Raw genomic sequence first — 17,791 nt, forward strand, 5'->3', positions numbered from 1 at the left:
TTAGCACGTGGCCAGTGGCCCAGGAAAACCTGCTAACACTAGTCCATGCTCCTGAGATGCTCTGATTCTCTGCTCTGACTCATTCCTGCCAGGATGCTGTCACCCAGAACTCCTTCCCGGTTGGCAGTTTTCGTGTGAGCCACTTTCCCCTCAGCTGTGATCAGGAGGGACGTTAGTCCAGGCAGCCCCGCGGGACCCTGTTGGGCGGCCCGGGGGTGAGTAACGAGCTCAGAGCTTGGGAAGGAGGAAGATCGCCACGCCCTCCCCAAGCCCAGCCTGGGTGCAGGATGGATTCTGCCCACCACTTCCAAATCCCTCGCTCCCCAGGGCCCCTCCCGCTGCCTCCTCCCTTCCTGCATACACAACCTGCTGTCCTGGGAACTTTGGAAGGACCCACAGCCCGTCCCACTCCTTCTAATCCTGGGTTTGAATTCGTGTGTGAGGTGACCGCCTATAAACAATAGAGGGTGTCTAGTGAGCACTTATTTCCTGGAATAGGTCTGGCACGTAGTAAGGGCTGGATGAGTGTTTCAGGCAGGGTCGACTTATGTGTTTTAGGTATGAGTGTGGACTGTCTGAGTCAGCTCTTATGCCAAGCGCTGTGTTTCAGACAGTGCAACAAGCACTGGGAGAACCACAGCCCTAATGCTTCCCCTTGCAGTTAATTTACACTCTCCTGAACGCTGTCCGCTTGAGCCACGTGGTAGATCTATGAGGAGGGTGTTGTTTTTCCCATTCTACAGATGAGGAAACTGAGGCAACAGCAGGGCAAAATTGACAAAGCAGAGACTAGAGGCTACATCTTCTGACTTCACACCTAGTCCTCATCCCATGTAACCAACAGATTTTAGTCATTTTGTAAGCTTTGAATAAAAGGCCAGGTTAAACTGAAGACTATATATATAAACACACACACATATACGTATACATTCAAAGGGGGCTTTCTTGGCTCAGATGATAGAGTATGGCTGCAATGAAGAAGACCTGAGTTCAATTCCTGGGTCAGAAAGATCCCCTGGAGGAGGAAATGGCAACCCAGTCCAGTATTCTTGCCTGGAGAATCCCATGGACAGAGGAGCCTGGCAGGCTACAGTCCATGAGGTCGCAAAGAGTCAGACACCACTGGGCAACTAACACTTTCACGTTCATATATTAATATATTATAAATGTATATACATACATGTTATATAAGCATATAATTGTCTATTGATGTATTCCAGGGCCTCCCAAACATGCCATGACAGTCTGAGGGAGTCCTAACCTCTGACTGCTTGGTGAGCCTGGGGCCATATGAGGAAGTGAGGAATTGGCCTGGACTGTTTCTTAGCCCCCAGGGTTCTCAACCCCATTCCTTGTGAAGCCCAATAAGTTTATGAAGCTTAATCTTTCTGATCTGCTGTTGCCCCAGATCCACATGGGTCCTGGGAAATCTGAGGAAACACTTCTAGCTGGAGACTCCTGTTTGTAAAACATTAAAGCATCTCTCCCCTTCCTGGGTCCTAAGGCTTTAAAAGCTAAACCATAGAAAAGGCTGGGGCTCGTACTACTATGTATAAAACAGATGAACAAGGACCTTGTACAGGAAAATGTATTTAATATCTTGTAATGACCTGTAAATGAAAGACTCTGAAACAGAATACATACATCAGGTTAACCAAAGAGTTCGTTTGGATTTTTTCTGTAAGATGTTATGGAAAAACTCTACTGAACTTTCTGGTCAACCCAATATACGTGTATAACTGAATCACTTTGTTGTACACCTGAAACATCATAAATCAACTACACTCTAACTAAAAAAAAAAAAAAAAAAAGCCGGTGCTGTGGGTCCCTGCACCATTTCCTGGACAATTTCACATACTGCACCTTTTGACTTCTCAAGACCCCTAAATTGGGAGAGGATTCTTCCCATTGCCCAGATGGGGAGATTGAGACCCAGATAGTAAGTAGTAGAGAGCCCCCCTGCTCCTGTTTTCATCAGACTCTGACACTGAAAGCTTAGGGCAATGGGCAGGGGTTAGTCTGGAAGTCTCTGCTAAGGGCTGACCTGGCCCTGGGGGGAGGAAGAGTGAAATCCAGGCCATCTTGCTTGGCCCCCAGAGGGGCCCGGGTTAGAGCCCCAAGGTGGGCCTTTGCAACCGGCAGTGCTGACAAGTCTCTGGCTGCTGGTGTCTAGGGCCTCACAGCTGTTAGGATTTGAGCCTTTGTTCAGACTCTAAAGCTCTAAAGCCCCTCCCAGCTCTTCTGATCTCAGAAACTTTGATGCTGGTGACATACACACTGCTGGCTTCCCTCGGGAGCTAGGACTCTAGATTTCTGAGGCTGCACGAGTGTTGTTGGAGGTTACTGAGCTGACCTGTTACTGAGTAACCCTGTTGAAGGTTACTGACCATTGCTGACCCATAGCCCAGGAGGGGAAACTGAGGCCCAGAGACAGGGTGCAACGGGCCCAAGTCACCGAGGGAGGAGGTGACGAACAGGGATTTGAACCTGCCCAAAGCTACATCTGCTCCCACACCACCACGCCCCCAGGCCTTCTGTGCCCAGCGTATGCAGAAGAGCCCAAGACTGTCCTAAACAAGCTGAGCACCACTTGCCAGCCTGAATCAGGATGAATCGCTCACCAGGGGTTAGGACCCTGATGATGTTTTAGAAGATTATGTATTGATTGTTGCAAACTGCAGGCAGAGACTACCCCCAAAGCAGGGGGAGAGAAATAGAGAGAGGGGAGACAGGGAAGAAGGAAAAACAAGGGGGAAAAACCTCTTTCCTCTTTTTTGTTGGAAAATATTCCATTTTCCAAGGAGAAGCATGTACTCTGCAGAGGCCCAAAGGCCCGCAGTCTAAGGCTGGGCCATGAGCACCAGCTAAGGAAAGCGTCAGTGAATGCCAAGTTTCCATTTCATATCTTTGGGTCCCATGCTATTGAGTCCCCAGGCCTCGTGGGTCACCTTCTGCTCAGCCTCCCAAGCAGAGGATGTGTCTGTTACCTCCCAGCCCTGAAGGGGCTGCTCCTGGCACAGCTAGCCCCCTCCCATGCCCCTCCTGGCCCACCTCCTCACTTTTTCCCACAGCAGCAGCTTGGCACATACAGATCTGGCATGTACGGAGTACTCAAGACCCCTGCCCCAGTTTCTGCCCAGGGCTTAGCGAATGCCAGGCTTTGCCTTGTGCCAGAAGCCTGGGCTGGGGATGAGAAGGGGCCAGGCTCCCCGGTGTAGGTCTGAGCCTCTGATCACTGTTGCCCCAGCCCTCACATGCAGGCCAAGTATGGCCTTGCATGCTAAGTTGCTTCAGTCTTGTCCTACTCTTTGCGACCCTATGGAGTGTAGCCCATCAGGCTCCTCTGTCCAAGGAATTCTCCAGGCAGTGGGTTGCCATGCCCTCTTCCAGGGGATCTTCCCCACCCAGGGATCGAACCCACGTCTCATGTCTCCTGCATTGGCGGGCAGGTTCTTTACCACTAGCGCCACCCAGGAAGCAAGTATGGCCTTGCCCAGCCCTATTCTGGGCACCCGGAGGACATGAAGTCTTTCTCATCTTGACCTCTGGGTGGTAGAATGTTCTGGAAGCTCTAACTCCAGGCTCCAGAAGAGAAAATCTCAGGTAGGGCAGGGGTGCCCTCCCAGAGCCCTCTCTCTCTCCTCACCCAGCCTAACCACATGCAGGGCTGGCTGGAAATCTTTTATTCGAGATCACTCCAAAATCAGCTAGGACCCTTCTCCTTTTTTGCTGTTTGTTTGCTTGCTCTTGTTCTCCTGCCTTTGCTTAAATCTTTTTCTTCTCCTCCCTCTACTTTTTCTGTCTTTTCTATCCTTCTCTTCTGTCTCCTTTTCTTTAAACAATTCAGGCAGGTTAGGAATCACCTGACTTCTGTATGGAAAATCCCATGAACAGAGGAACCTGGGGGGCTATAGAGTCCATAGGGTCATGAAGAGACAGACACGACTGAGTGACTGAGCATGAGTTCAGTACCACCATCACCTCCCCACGTTTTCCTCGGCCACAAAGCTCTTAACAACTCATTTATACTCCCAAGCATTAATTGGTTCAAAAGAAGGTGCTGAGGATGAGAAGCAAAGATATAAACAAGTCCTGTGACAGCTGCCCTCTCCAGGAAGCCTGACCCTCTTCTGCTCAGCAGTGGAAGGACAGTGGGCGGGTCCAGGGATATTTTTGTGTCTCCTTTGGGAAGACTGTTTTGGATTCAGCTTGTCCACATTGTACAGCACCTTATGATGGTTCATTGGTGCCAGGACGGGTCTGTTTACTGCAGTGCTGGTTCCCTGGGGGACCTCAGAGACCATGGCTTAGGCTGTGGGCACTGGACGCCCATCCGCTAAGAGGCCAGGATTTGAGTCCCATCTCCAACACCTCCTAGCTCTCTGGCTTTAGATGAGACCCTTAACCTCTCGGGACCTCAGTTTCCACCTTTGGGAAATGGGAGTGACCATCATTTCTAATTCATGCTGCCCAGGAGAAGAGTCAGTGAGAGGAACTACCACAAGCGCTGGGCCAGCACCTGGCTCACGGTGAATGCTCAGTGAAGGCTCAGGGGGTACGAGTGCTCTTATTCATTTTCAGGTCACCAGGGGTGGATCACACATGGTCCCCACCCCAAGGAGGAGGAAGAAGGTGACGCCCTCCCCTCCTACCAGGTCCTTGTGGGCTGGACTGTTTGTGCAAGAATGGATGATGCAACCTGGAAGGCTGCCAGGTGGTGGCAGCCGCCAGTCCTGGAGGGGGCTGTGCTGTAAACAGGCCTGCCATCAGCTGTCGGGACCTGTCCAACTGTTGCAGAAGTGACTGGAGTCTGCCCCTGGCTGCCCCACTGCGCTCTGCCCCGGGCCTCCGACCACAGAGGTCAGGGGCTGTGGCTGGTGCGCTGGCCCCGCTGGCTCTGCCTGGGTGCTTGTGAACTCCCTCAACGGCTGCCTCGTGCATAAACTTTCCTGTTGTCGAGGCAAGCTCTTCTATCCTGTGCTGGGGGCTCAACTTCTGCCCTGACTCAGGCCTTAATGACTTACCTAAGGGTCTCTGCCTCCCTGCCTCCTCGTTCCCCTGGCTTTGCAGGGAGCTGCCTGAAGTCAGATCCTCCCCACTGCTCCTCTGCTCAAAAATGATCAGAATGTGTTCCATCCTCTTGCCTGGCCTGGTGGCAGCAGTATCTCCCATGCCTACCCCCATTCCCGACTTCCCCTTCTAGCATCACCACCACTTCTCACCTCCTGACCCTTTGCTATAACCACACGGCTCTCCCTACTATCTCCACAGACCCACCCCAGCTTGTCTGCCTTTGCCTGAGCCGATCCTCCAGCTGGAGGTCCCTGTCCCACCCAACCTCCATGCATCTGAGACATCCATCCATCTTTTCAAAGGCCAGCACTTCCTTGAATGTGTCCTCGTGTTTACTCACACACCCTTTTTCATTCTTTACGTGGTATCTTAGTTTTGTTTGCAGATTCTATTTCCTTTCCTAAATGCCAAGTTATTGCAAATACAGCTCGTGGCATCCAAGGTTGCTATCACCACCACCACTCCCCCACACACATACACACAATCCTGCCCATACATAGATGTTCCATAGACGCTCCATAAATGGCACATGCAATTAATGCCCCCATGCATGAAAATATCTCCTCCCTCAACCTAAAAGCATTTCTGAAAGTCATTTGTCTGATACAGACATTGCCCAAGGCCTATAGAACCAACAATAGCATCATTGATAACTCCTTTTGCATTGCCATTTTTAGAAGTACACAGTAGAATGATACTCTGAGCAAGAATCCTCCGGAAGATTGGACAAGTGCATGCAAACGGCTGATTCTCTGTGCCCCCAATCCAAAATAAAAGTCACCAGCCTGCTTTAATAACTCAAGAGAATAGGAGAAAGAGGGAGACACACAAACATACTTTGACACCACAGCGGTTAAGTCCCAGCCCGACAAGCAGTCTTTCTGCATAAGAAAGTTGAAAGCATGCATTACCTGTTAGGCTCTGAAACAAGGGTAAAATTCAGGGGTAAGAAAAAGGATTTTTCCTGAGAGTGTCTTAATTCAGAACGTGCTCCCTGAGTTTGCCTTCAGCCCTGGCCCTGGGCTTCTGACTGCTCTGCCAGGCAGTTCTGAAACACTCTCCTTTGAAGCAGGGAGTTTATTTCGGGCCCATCGCATGACCAATGATGGCAAGCCAAACTATAAGATGTTATGAATCTCAGATTTCCTGTTTAAAGATTGCACCGAGGAAGCCACGATCCTGGTCTCCTCCAGGCCGCGTCAATTACTGACTTGACTTCGGAGAGCATCTCGGAGCTTTGGCTCTCCTGTGATGTCATCACTTCTGATCCTTGACACGGAGGCCATATATGGGTATGTTTCTGGAACTCCCCAGGAGGGAGCGAGAGAGGAGAGAGATGCAGAGAGTAAGACACAGAGCTGGGAGAGAAAGCTGGAGAGAAAGAGCAAGGAGGGAATTGTGGGAGAGAGGAGAAGGGAAGAGAAGAGAGAGAAAAGCAGAAAAGCGGGAGGAAAGGATGGAGAGAAGAGAGGAGGAAGGAGGGGAATCGGGGAGGCTGGGAAGGAAGAGGGGATGGAGGGAGACTGAGAGCAGGCTGGAAGGCAGGGAGGAAGAAGGGCTGAGCAAGAGGGAAGCGAGGATGCGCGGTTCACTGCTGGGGCCTTTGTGAGTAGCAGGTGGCAGAGCCTGATATTTGGGGGTCCCAGGGTGGGAATCCAGCTGCTGGAGTCTGTGGGGTGGGCAGGGGAACAAATGAACAAATAAGCCTGTGGGCAAGTCCCGGGCAGCGGCAATGGAGCCCTTCCTTCAGGCCCAGGGAAGAAATTCTCTGCTTCTGGACTCGATGGAGTAGCCCAAAATGTTAGCCTCGGGTGGCAAAGACTGCACACATACGGGCACAGGCCCTGAGCATGCACGATGCCAGCACCCACATGCCCACGTCTGCGCTCAGATCTCAGGTTACGGAGTCGGGGAAGCTGGAAATGTCACTTGGTCCACTCCTAAATGGAAAATAATTTCCATTTCAGAGACCACTTCCCCTTGCAGGATATTGGACTTGCGACCCCAGAGCATGGCTCACTTTGCATATTCCATCTGGAAATTAGTCTCAGCGAGTTCAGGGAGCCCTGTAGTCGGGTCAGTGTTCTAGAGGCTGACCTGGGGCTGAGGACAGGAGGGGATGATGAGTCCCAGGCTGTCTCCCAGCTACTAGCCTCACCCTCACTTGGGACAGTCCCTCCAGGCCACTGTGGCTGATGACCCCGAAAGGTCAGTTCACACATAGCACCCCTAGGCCATGTGCCATGATAGGGATGCAAGGGGAGAGGGGGCTGTCCAGGGCTTTTTACTGTTTGGGGATTTTTCTTGGCAGGAAGAAGTTCTAGCAGGTTCCATGGAGTGCGTCCTTGGAGTCCTCCTGCTTCCTTGGGATCCCTGCCAGATTAAGGGCACAGATGCCACTGCTTTCTATGTCACAGATCCCAGATCTGGCCTGCCTGGGAGGACTGGGCTGTGGGCAGGGACAGGGCCCCTTCTCAGGTGGCCCTCTGTCTTGCCTCTCCCTCCTAGTCCAGGCAAACCTCATAGAGAAGAATACTGGAGAAACTCGGTCTCCAAATCCTGTTGCCTGTGCTTGCACTCAGCTTTTGAAAATTAAGAGCCCGAATTGTGGGTCAAGCATCACAGGGAACAGAAAGTGCATTGAGTGTGGCCAGCAATGGGAAGGGGCTGGCCAGACACACTTTGACTCATGTATGACAATGTCTTCTGGCTGCACCCGGACAACTCTTGCAGCAAGTGCTATCATTACCCCCATTTCACAGATGAGAAAACCGAGGCTTGGAGAGACTGGGGATTTAGAATCTATAAGTGATGGTTTAGCAATTTGAACCATGTCTGCCCGATGCAAAAACTGATGCTTTTAGCTGTAGCTCTATCTCCCCAAAGTGAAAGTGTTAGTCGATCAGTCATGTCCAACTGTTTGTGACCCCATGGACTGTAGCTTGCCAGGCTCCTCTGTCCATGGGATTCTCCATGCAAAAATACTGGAGGGGTAGCCATTCCCTTCTCCCAGGCATATTCTCAACCCAGGGATTGAACCCAGGTCTCCCGCATTGTTGTAGGCAGATTCTTCAGCATCTGAGCCACCAGGGAAGCCCCTATCCCCCAGGTAATGAGGAAATCAAATGTTGGAGAACAAGGAGCGCCACAAAGCTTTGACTATAAATCGGTGAACATTTGCTATTCCCCTGGTCCTTCACTCATCCCACGTGGGAGGCCTGATGCTATGGATAAAAGTCCACAGAGTCTGAGACCCAGGTTGGCCTGTCTATTCACATTACAGGTCAGTCATCTCCAAAATGAAGTTGGGCTAACTTGTTGATTTCCAAGCAAAACCACACATAAGAATCCTATTAAACTTAGCCATACCTGCCTCTACCCCAGAGATTCTAATTTAATTCATCCGAGGCAAGGCCTGAACAGCACTGATTTTTTAAAACATTTCATTAAAGTGCAATATGCTCACAGAAAAGCAGACTTATCACAAGCATACATCCCATCAATTCCCAGGTGCCCCAACACCCACATCAAAGAGAGAATACTACCTGCCCTTTCAATGCAACCATCTGCCACCTCCTGCCAAGGGTGACCACTCTTCCTGACGGCTAGTGGCTCACATTGTTTTGAACTTCCTACGAGTGGAGTCACACCAGAGTCTTCCCCCACTGAACAGTGTCGTCTGAGGTCCGTCCATATTATTTCATGTAGTTCCAGATTGTTCCTTCCCATTGCCGTGTGGTTTTCCATGCTCTGAATGTATTTCAGTTGGTCCACTCTGCTGTTGTTGGTCCTTTGGGTGGTACCTAGTTTGGAACTATAATGGATATCGTAGCTGTGAACATTCTAGAACATGTCTGTTGGTGAATATCCATGCCTATTTCTGCTGGGCCAACACCTACGACAGGAATCACTAGGTCATAAAATCAGTATATGTGCAGCTGCAGGAACACAGTTTTCCAAAGGTGGTGTACCAGCTTGCCCTCCCATGGTCTGTGTGCATGAGTTCCAGGTGCTCCATATCCTCACCAACAGTTGGCATTTTCCACCTTTTCTCACATTATCCATTCTGATGGGCAACACTGTTAACTCACTGAGGTTTTCATTTACGTGTCTCAGATTACAAATTACACAAACCTCTGAAAAGTCTTGGCCCCAGGGATATTCAGGGCCTTTGTGCAAGACCCTATAGATGGTCCTGTGGAATAGTCCTCCAGGGAAGGTTTATATGGAGACAGAAAGGAGTCAGTAGGGGCACAGATGCAGAGGCAGAAACCAAACAACTGGTCAACCTGCAGGGCAATGGAAAGAAGGCCTGGCGGCCAAGAGAAAACCCCAGGGCTCACAGATGGCACGAGGAGGGTCCTCTCCTGATCCCACACAGAGCCTCCCCTCCCTCCCTCTCTAGCTCCTTACCTTGCTTCATTTATCTCCATAGCACTTCTCACCCTCCCCCAGAGTATTGATGTATTTATTTGTCACTCATTATTTATTGCTTGCCTGTCCCGTCTAGAATAATGTTTCTGTTCACTGCTGTGCATCAGGGCTTACAATGATGCCTGGTGCATCGTTGGTGCTCATTAAATGACTGTTGCTATATGGGCTCACATGAAAGCCACACAGCTCCTGGGTCTAAACTAGGAAAGGCTGTGTCACATTTGGCAGCTTCATCCTGGCTCATGGCTGCATAGACACTCACACTCACACACACACATGCACACACACCCCAGACCTTTCAGGCTTCCCTCCGTGTTTATTTTAATCTGAATTCGATGAGTAAAGTTGGGGGGAGGGAGGCAGTTCATAGAGCCCCAAGCCTAGTAAAGACCAGAGAGGGAGCCAGTCCAGCATGTTCTCCATATGACGGTGACACCTCTTTCAGGAAGGAGAGAGAGAGAGAAGAGGGGGAGAGTGCTGTGGACTGGGATATGGAACTCAGTGCTGAGTCTTGGAACAGTTTGGACCCAACAACAGCACATCACCAGCTAAAATAAGCACCCCTGAGGTCTTGGTGCGCTGGCCCCTAGCCCTGGCTGCCTCTTGATATCAGTTTATCTTGGTTTCAAGGGATGAAGAGGGACAAGAAAGAGTAAAATCCACACCCTGGGCAGAGTGCTGGGGTGGAGAGGACGAAAGGCAGGCAGCAGGGGTGGGGAGGGCAGATGAAAGCCCCAGGTCCTGGGAGGCGGGGAAGTGCATCTACAGAAAGGAAGGAGGGGGTGAGGAGAAGGCAGAGAGAAGTCCCCCACCTCCTCCTTTCCTTATGATGAGCACGGTGCCCTCTGGGCTGTGGCTAACCAACAGTTCCTTTCCTCCAGAGCAATCGGGGCCCTCCTCAATCTCCCAGCTCAGGGGGCCAAGGCAGGCTCCTGGAGAGAAGACCGTTTGCTTATTTATAGAGAGCAGAGCAGCTCAGATAGTGAAGAATCTGCCTGCAATCCAGAAGACCCAGGTTCGATCCCCGAGTTGGGAAGATCCCCTGGAGAAGGGGATGGTGACCCACTCCAGTATTCTTGCCTGGAGAATCCCATGGACAGAGGAGCCTGACAGTCCATGGGTCGCAAAGAGTCAGACACAACTGAGCAACTAACACTTCCACTTTTTTTTTTTCAGAGAGCAGAGTAAGGGCATGACCTCACCCCTCAGATGGGAGAGCAGGGCACGTCAGCCTCACACCCCTTCACACCCTAGATATGGAGGTGACACCCCCAAGGATGAGGGGTCATGGCCCCGCAGGACCCCTGGGGACTGGAGAAGGGCTGTCTGATCCCACCCTCCTCCCCTAACAGCCTGTGGGCATGTGAGGGAGGAACAACAGGATCTTGTAAGGGTTTCCATCACAGTGAGCAGATGCAAGACACAGACTCCACTGTGGAACACTGGGCTCTTTTCAGCTGCCCGGGGCTTCCTGGAGCCATGACTGTCCACGACTGACCCTCAGACAAGAGTGGCCAGGACAGGCCAGCAAGACAGCCAGCTTCACAGCTCCCTGCTATAAACCTCACTCACCGTTGTACAAATGGCCAGTCCCCTTTGGCGGGCTGCACTGAGTTACCCTGCCCAGAGACACAGAGGAAGGGCGTCTACCTCAACTCTCAGGCTTCAGCCTTCGGATACACAACCATCTGCAGGAGAAGCCCTGCAGCCCCAGGCCCATCCATCTGTGAGCTCTTTCTCCAGGGAGCGTCTGGCTCTGGAGGATGTCCTAACAGAGGGTGGTCCTGGGCCTGACAGGGACATGCTTTGTCAGCTCCGTGCAGACAGTGTCTTCCTTGCGGAGACTGAAAGAGCTCCACTGGCGCAACCCATTATCATCATCCTGTCCTGTTCCCAGCATGGGCACTACGGCTAGTTAACCCCTGCCTGCTGTGGGACCTACCCGCAGCCCGGCACCTTGCCGAATCTCACTTTCATCTTCTGAGGCTAGGAGAGCACTGACTCTCCTCTCCCGTGGCTATTAGGGGATTAGATGAGATCCCAGGACTCAAACATCCCACCTCAGGCCCCACACGCAGGAGACGCTCATCCATGGGACTTCTTCCACCCCACATGCCCCCTGCAGAGGGTCAGTGTGTGCAGAGCGGGACGGCATCTCCCACGGGCCAGGCAGGCTCAGGTGATCAGTGGGTGGGCCTTGGACTGATCCATCCTGGAAGCTGCTGGCCCCTGCGCTGGCCAGGCCCCTTGGTCCCTTCCAGGGTCTGATTTCATCATGCCTGAATCACCCTTGGGAGCTCGAGTGAGCTTTGTTAGCTGCCGAGAACAGGTTTTCCATGAACATAAACATGCTTCGAGTGGAGCTGGGAGCTCTCTATTGCCCTTTGGTGAGAGGGAAGGCAACCCACCTCCCAACCAGGGTGAGCCTGCAGCCGGCCGGCCCTCCTGCCCAGGGGTGAGCCAGGCTGCGTCAGATGATGCGTTTCCTGCCGGGTCCAGCCTCTCCTGGCCAGCCCAGCACCGTGCAGACAGAGCTGAGGCCAGGCCTTGGGCCGTTCCCTCCACCACTTCAGTGGAGCAGGGAGGGCAGGTACCTCTTGTATTTGGTCCCTGGTCAGCCACTCTGGAGGTGGAGCTTGCAGGGAACAAAGTCTCCACTCCAGAAATGCAGCTGTCACAGCCTGGCATCTCTGCCGGGCAGCTGGCTGTAGGGCTGCTGACCGCTTCACCTTTGCCTTATTCCTCAGGGAATGCAAAGTGGCCAGAGATGTGACATTGCAGAGGTGTCATCAGGGCGGCTCTGGGCTTGCTGTGATGAGGGGGGACCTGGGTTCTGGGAGGGAGTCAGGGCTGACGAGGAGGCAGGCAGTGGATCGGGTGTCCTGACATCCCAGGGTTGGGGAGGGATGCAGACACCCCCACTGAGCAGCCCCTCCAGGGGTCCAGCCACCTGAATGGCCATCCAAGAGGGAGGCATATAATCCTGATGGAGGAACTGAGACCCTCCAGGGATTCACCCGCTCCTGGTGACAGTGACACCTCCACCCACACCACCTCTGTCCCGCAGAGAACTGACAGATCAGAAGAAGAAGAAATGTCTGAAGCAGAAGGTCCTCGGGGTTCATCTGCACCAGCATCCTTCTTCTGAGAGAAGGGAATATGAGGCTAGAGAGGGCGAGGCTTTGCAGAAACCACAGCTTCCAGAAATTCATTCTGCTTCTCCGCAGCTCCCTCTCAAGCTTATGGTGTGGCCATAGAGGTTGATAATCACATCATGCCCTGGACACAAAAACCCAAGTTGCTGGGCAAGTGGGCAGGAACCCCACTGCGTCAGAGGGAGATGACAAAAGGCAGGCTGGACGTCCCCTGAGCACATTTCCAATGCCTGCTACCTCCCGGAGGCTCCCAGAAGGGCTTCAGGGTGGGGAGGTTGTGGTTTGCAACAGACCACAAGCTCCAGTGAAGAGCTGGAGGCTTAAGCACAGGTAACTTGGGAGTCAATGTCATTGTGCTTCCTCGTTCCCGCTCCAGGAGGTCAGGCAGGGGCCACTCAGCACAGAATCGCTTTTAAGGTGACTGCCCCAGGTCTCCCTTGCAGAGCCAAGTGGCTAAGAACCAAGACTCCGGAGTCATCTGCCAGCTCCACAACTTTCTAGCTGTGTGATCTTGGATAACTTACTTCACCTCTCTGAGCCTTGGAGTTCTGATCTATAAAGTGGGAGAAAAAATGATAGTACCTATGCCTCATAGGAAAGCTGCAAAGATTAAATTTTATATATAGTGGGCACCCCCACCTTACCCTCGGTTCCACCTTTCATGGTTTCAGTTACCCTCGGTCAACTGCAGTCTGAAAATATTAAATGGAAAATTCCAGAAATAGACAATTCATAAGTTTTAAATTTCAAGCTGTTCTGAGTATCAAGATGAACTCTCACACCATATCTGTTCTGTCTGTGTGGGACCTGAATCATCCCTTCGTCCATTGCATCCGGGCGTTGGTCACTTAGTGTCCATTTCAGTTATCAGATTGACTGTCGAGGTATCACAGTGCTTGTGTTCACTAAGTAACCATTTTACTTCATAATGAGCCCAAAACGCAGGTGCATTGATGCTGGCAATTTGGATCTGCCAAAGAGAAGTTGTGAAGCCCTTCTTTTAAGTGAAAAGGTGAAAACACACAAATTAATAAGGAGAGAAAAAAATTGTATACTGAGGTTGCTAAGATCTAGGGTGAGAATAAATCTTCTGTGAAATTGTGAAGAAGGATAAAGGAATTGCTGCTAGTTTTGCTGTCGAACTTCAAATTGCAAAAGTTACATCCACAGCGTGTGACAAGTACTTAGTTAAGTTGAAAAGAGCGTTAGATTTGTACAATGGTTATTCTGAGAGAGAGAGAGAGAGAGGGACTTCACTCACATATCTTTTATCACAAGTGGCTCAGCTGGCAAAGAATCTGCCTGCAATGCAGGAGACCCCGGTTTGATTTCTGGGTCGGGAAGGTTCCCTGGAGAAGGGATAGGCTACCCACTCCAATATTCTGGCCTGGAGAATTCCATGAACTGTATAGTCCATGGGGTGGCAAAGAGTCAGAGAAAACTGAACGACTTTCACTTCACTTTATTGCTATGATTGTTTAGTTTTATTATTGCTTATTGTTGCTAATCTCTTACTGTTCCTAATTTATAAATTTAAACTTCATCTTAGGAATGTATGTGCGCTTCCCAGGTGGCTGTAGAGGTTAGCAACCCACCTGCCAATGCAGGAGACATGAGACATGGATTTGATCCCTGGGTCAGGAAGATCCCCTGGAGGAGGGTGTGGCAACCCTGCAGGATTCTTGCCTGGAGGATCCCATGGACAGAGGATCGAGGCGGGTTACAGTCCACAGCATTGCACAGAGTCGAGCACCACCGAAGCGACTTAGCACGCACACACGTATGTACAGGAAAAAGCAGTATATAGAGATTCAGTACTATCCATGGTTTTGGGCATCCGCTGAGAGCCTTGGAATGTATCCTCCTTGGCTAACAGGGAACTACTGTATATATTTTGGTCACCTGATGTGAACAGCCGACTTATTGGAAAAGTCCCTGATGCTGTGGAAAGATCGAGTGCAGAAGGAGAAGAGGTCATCAGAGGATGAGATGGCTGGATGGCATCACCGGTGCAATGGGCATGTACTTGGGCAAACTCTGGGAGATGGTGAGGAACAGGGAGGCCTGACGTGCTGCAGTCCACGGGGTCACAAAGAGTCGGACACAACTGGGCAACTGAACAACAACTGTATATATTCTTTAGAATAAAGACTTATAAATGTTAGGTGTTATTAACTTAAACTTCCTGAGAGAGACAGAGGGAATGGTTAGTTGAAAGCAGTGGTTCTTAACTGGGGACATTTAGGGAACATTGACAATTCCTGGAGACGTGTCTGGTAGCCACAAGGGAGGATGCTGGGGGTGCCACTGCATCTGGTGGGGAGAGCTCGGGGATGCTTCCAAACATCCTACAGTCTTCAGGACAGCTTCCCCAGCATAGAATTAAGAGCCCAAATGTGCACAGCGCAGTGGTGGAGAAGCCTGGCTGGAGGGACGGCGTGTGGAAGGAAGAGGATTGTGGGGGTGGGGAGAGGTCTGCTCGGAGTGACCAGGGCTCTCCCTGCTCCCCAAGGATGGCTTTGGATTTCAGGAATAATTGCCACCAGGAGGGCCAGGTGTTTGGAGTCTAAATACCTTGAGACTGTTATAAAGAAGGCTCGTTGAACCCGTCTCATAAACCGGCCCTGAAGGTCACCAGCAGAGACAAATGCAGCCGTAGTTTGAGCAAAGCAGAAGGAACAGCCTCAGTGATCCCCATGAAGCCTGGGGTTTGCCTGTCAGCCGGAAAGGGGGGACTCAGCCCTGCGAGGGCCAGGCATCCCTGCTGGTAGCTGGTGCGTTCAGACACACACACTGATGATGCTTAGATCATCTGGACACTACACATAACTTACCTTCTTCCAGTGAAGAGCTGAATTTAATCTACCTGTTGTGAGGGCCATTGGCCAATGAACTGTTTAGTTGCATCAGTCATGTCCGGCTCTCTGCGACCCCATGGACTGTAGCCCACCAGGCTTCTTTGTTCATGGGATTTCCCAGGCAAGAATACTGGTGTGGGTTGCCATTTCCTTCTCCAGGGAATTGAACCTGCATCTCCTGCATTGCAGGCGAATTCTTTACTGCTGAGCCACCAGGAAAGCCCCAGAGGGCGTGTTGCCTTCCCACTGGGGGATCGAACCCTGGTCTCCCGCATGATAGGCGGGAATACTCACCACTATACTGATGAGGACAGCAGCAAGTCTTATAAGCACTAAATAACTGTCAATGTCTCTTTTTTCCTAAGAATGTGTACTGGACCTCCCTCTCTTTCTTGGTGCCTCTGTGCACGTGCACGTGTTGGATGAGAGGCAGTTAGCACTCTGAAAACAGCTCAGGCCCACCCACCAGGGTGCTGGTCTTGGCCCTTCTGGAAAGTTCTCTGTGACCTCATGCAGACCTTTCCTCTCTCTGGAGCCCTGAGGAAAGAAGAACAGCGCTGCCCCATGAGCTGGTAGGAACCCAGGCCCCTCCAGACTCCAAGAGCCTCTGAAACCAGAAGGAGCAGCCATAAGCGGCTGCACCCACATCTCTTTGCTCTCTGAGAATAAAAATCCTAAGTCGGTTGGAATTCAAAATCAAGCCTATGTAAATATTTTCAAAACCAGAAATTAAGAAAAAAAAAAGGGACAACAATGATTTTGAACAAGTCTCTGAGTCCAAGTTGACTCAGTTATTACAGGTGCCGGAAGGAAAACTCTCCTCTGTCTCTGCCTGTTCTTTCCTTTCCCCTCTACACTCCAGTTCTCCTGGTGCCACTCAAGTCAGCCAGCGTCCCCTCCAAACTGCACTGTCATCGCTCCTGGCCGCTGAAGAGCGTGTGACCCGGGTGCAGCAGGGCTGTGCCAGGGAAGAGGGGGGTTGGAGGATGTCTGCCAACCCCTGGGCTCCTCTTGTTGATGCAGGGCCTGTGGGTGGCCCCAGCTGGCCAGCTGGCCCCTCAGGCTCGTCCCTCTCTCTGGGCCTCCTGCCCTCTATTTAGCAGCAATGCTAAACAGCAGGATCAGGTGTCTGCCATGCCACGCGTCCTGGGAGAGGGGACTGTTGGGGCCCGAAGATAGTCTCCAGGCTGCAGTGCCCAGTGGCCTGGCTCCAGACCCTTGCCGTCAGATGCCTGTCGGAGTGAGGGTGCTGCGTCCCCCGGGGGCACGTGGATCCTGGGAGAATCAAAACAGGCTGCCTCTGACACGTGCTGCCTGGGCGCCTTGGTGGGCTCTCCAAGGCCCCTGCGGGCAGCCCCTCTCCCATGCCTTCTGCAGCCTTATTCTCTCTGTGCCCCATTCCCACTCCACCTGTCTGCACGTGGCTGTGAAGGACCCTCCAGGATTGGCGGTGGTCTGTCCCTTCACCCTTCAGGCAGGTTCTGTAGAGCGGCTGGTGAGAGGTTAGAGTAGGTGCTGTCTGGGTGGTATGCTGAGGGTCTGTCTCCCCCTCCCCACCCCCCTGCAATTGCTAGGAGGCTTAGCCCCCTCGGGGCCCCAGGTTCTCAAATGCAAGTCCAGAACCATAAGGAGCACCTTCCTCATGGGGTTGGGATAAGGCTTAAACGACTAGGTCTAGGGCAGGGTTGGGCTTCCCTGGTGGCTCAGATGGTAAAGAACACACCTGCAATGCAGGAGACTCGGGTTCAACCCCTGGGTCGGGAAGATCCCCTGGAGAATGGCATGGCCACCCACTCCAGTATTCTTGTCTGGAGAATCCCATGGACAGAGGAGCCTGGAAGGCTAGAGCCCATGGGGTCACAAAGAGTAGGCACTGTTTACAATAGCCAGGACATGGAAGCAACCTAGATGTCCGTTGGCAGATGAATGGATAAGAAAGCTGTGGCACATATACACAATGGAATATTACTCAGCTATTAAAAAGAATGCATTTGACTCAGCTCTAATGAGGTGGATGAAGCTGGAGCCTATTATACAGAATAAAATAAGTCAGAAAGAAAACACCAATACAGTATATTAACGCATATATATGGAATTTAGAAAGATGGTAACGAAGACCCTATATGCAAGACAGGGAAAGAGACACAGAGATAAAGAACAGACTTCTGGACTCTGTGGGAGAAGGCGAGGGTGGGATGATTTGAGAGAACAGCACTGAAACATGTTTACTATCATATGTGGAATAGATCGCCAGTCCAGGTTCGAGGCCTG

General features: G+C 51.6%; 1 protein-coding gene and 1 long non-coding RNA gene across 2 annotated transcripts in view; one reads left to right on the plus strand and one right to left on the minus strand.

Annotated features, from left to right (window-relative positions):
• ASB2 (ankyrin repeat and SOCS box containing 2) overlaps positions 1–6,262 on the minus strand; it is a 47,730-nt gene extending 41,468 nt beyond the window's left edge. Inside the window, exon 1 of the mRNA XM_018066414.1 lies at positions 5,985–6,262. The gene's annotated coding sequence lies outside the window, so the exon portion shown is untranslated. The remainder of the gene's footprint in view (positions 1–5,984) is intronic.
• On the plus strand, positions 6,279–16,216 carry LOC108638523. Its single transcript, XR_001919902.1, has 2 exons — positions 6,279–6,365; positions 15,886–16,216. It is a non-coding gene; the product is annotated as an uncharacterized LOC108638523 (long non-coding RNA).

This window comes from Capra hircus, chromosome 21 (assembly GCF_001704415.2).
Source record: "Capra hircus breed San Clemente chromosome 21, ASM170441v1, whole genome shotgun sequence".
NCBI classification, from domain to species: domain Eukaryota; kingdom Metazoa; phylum Chordata; class Mammalia; order Artiodactyla; family Bovidae; genus Capra; species Capra hircus.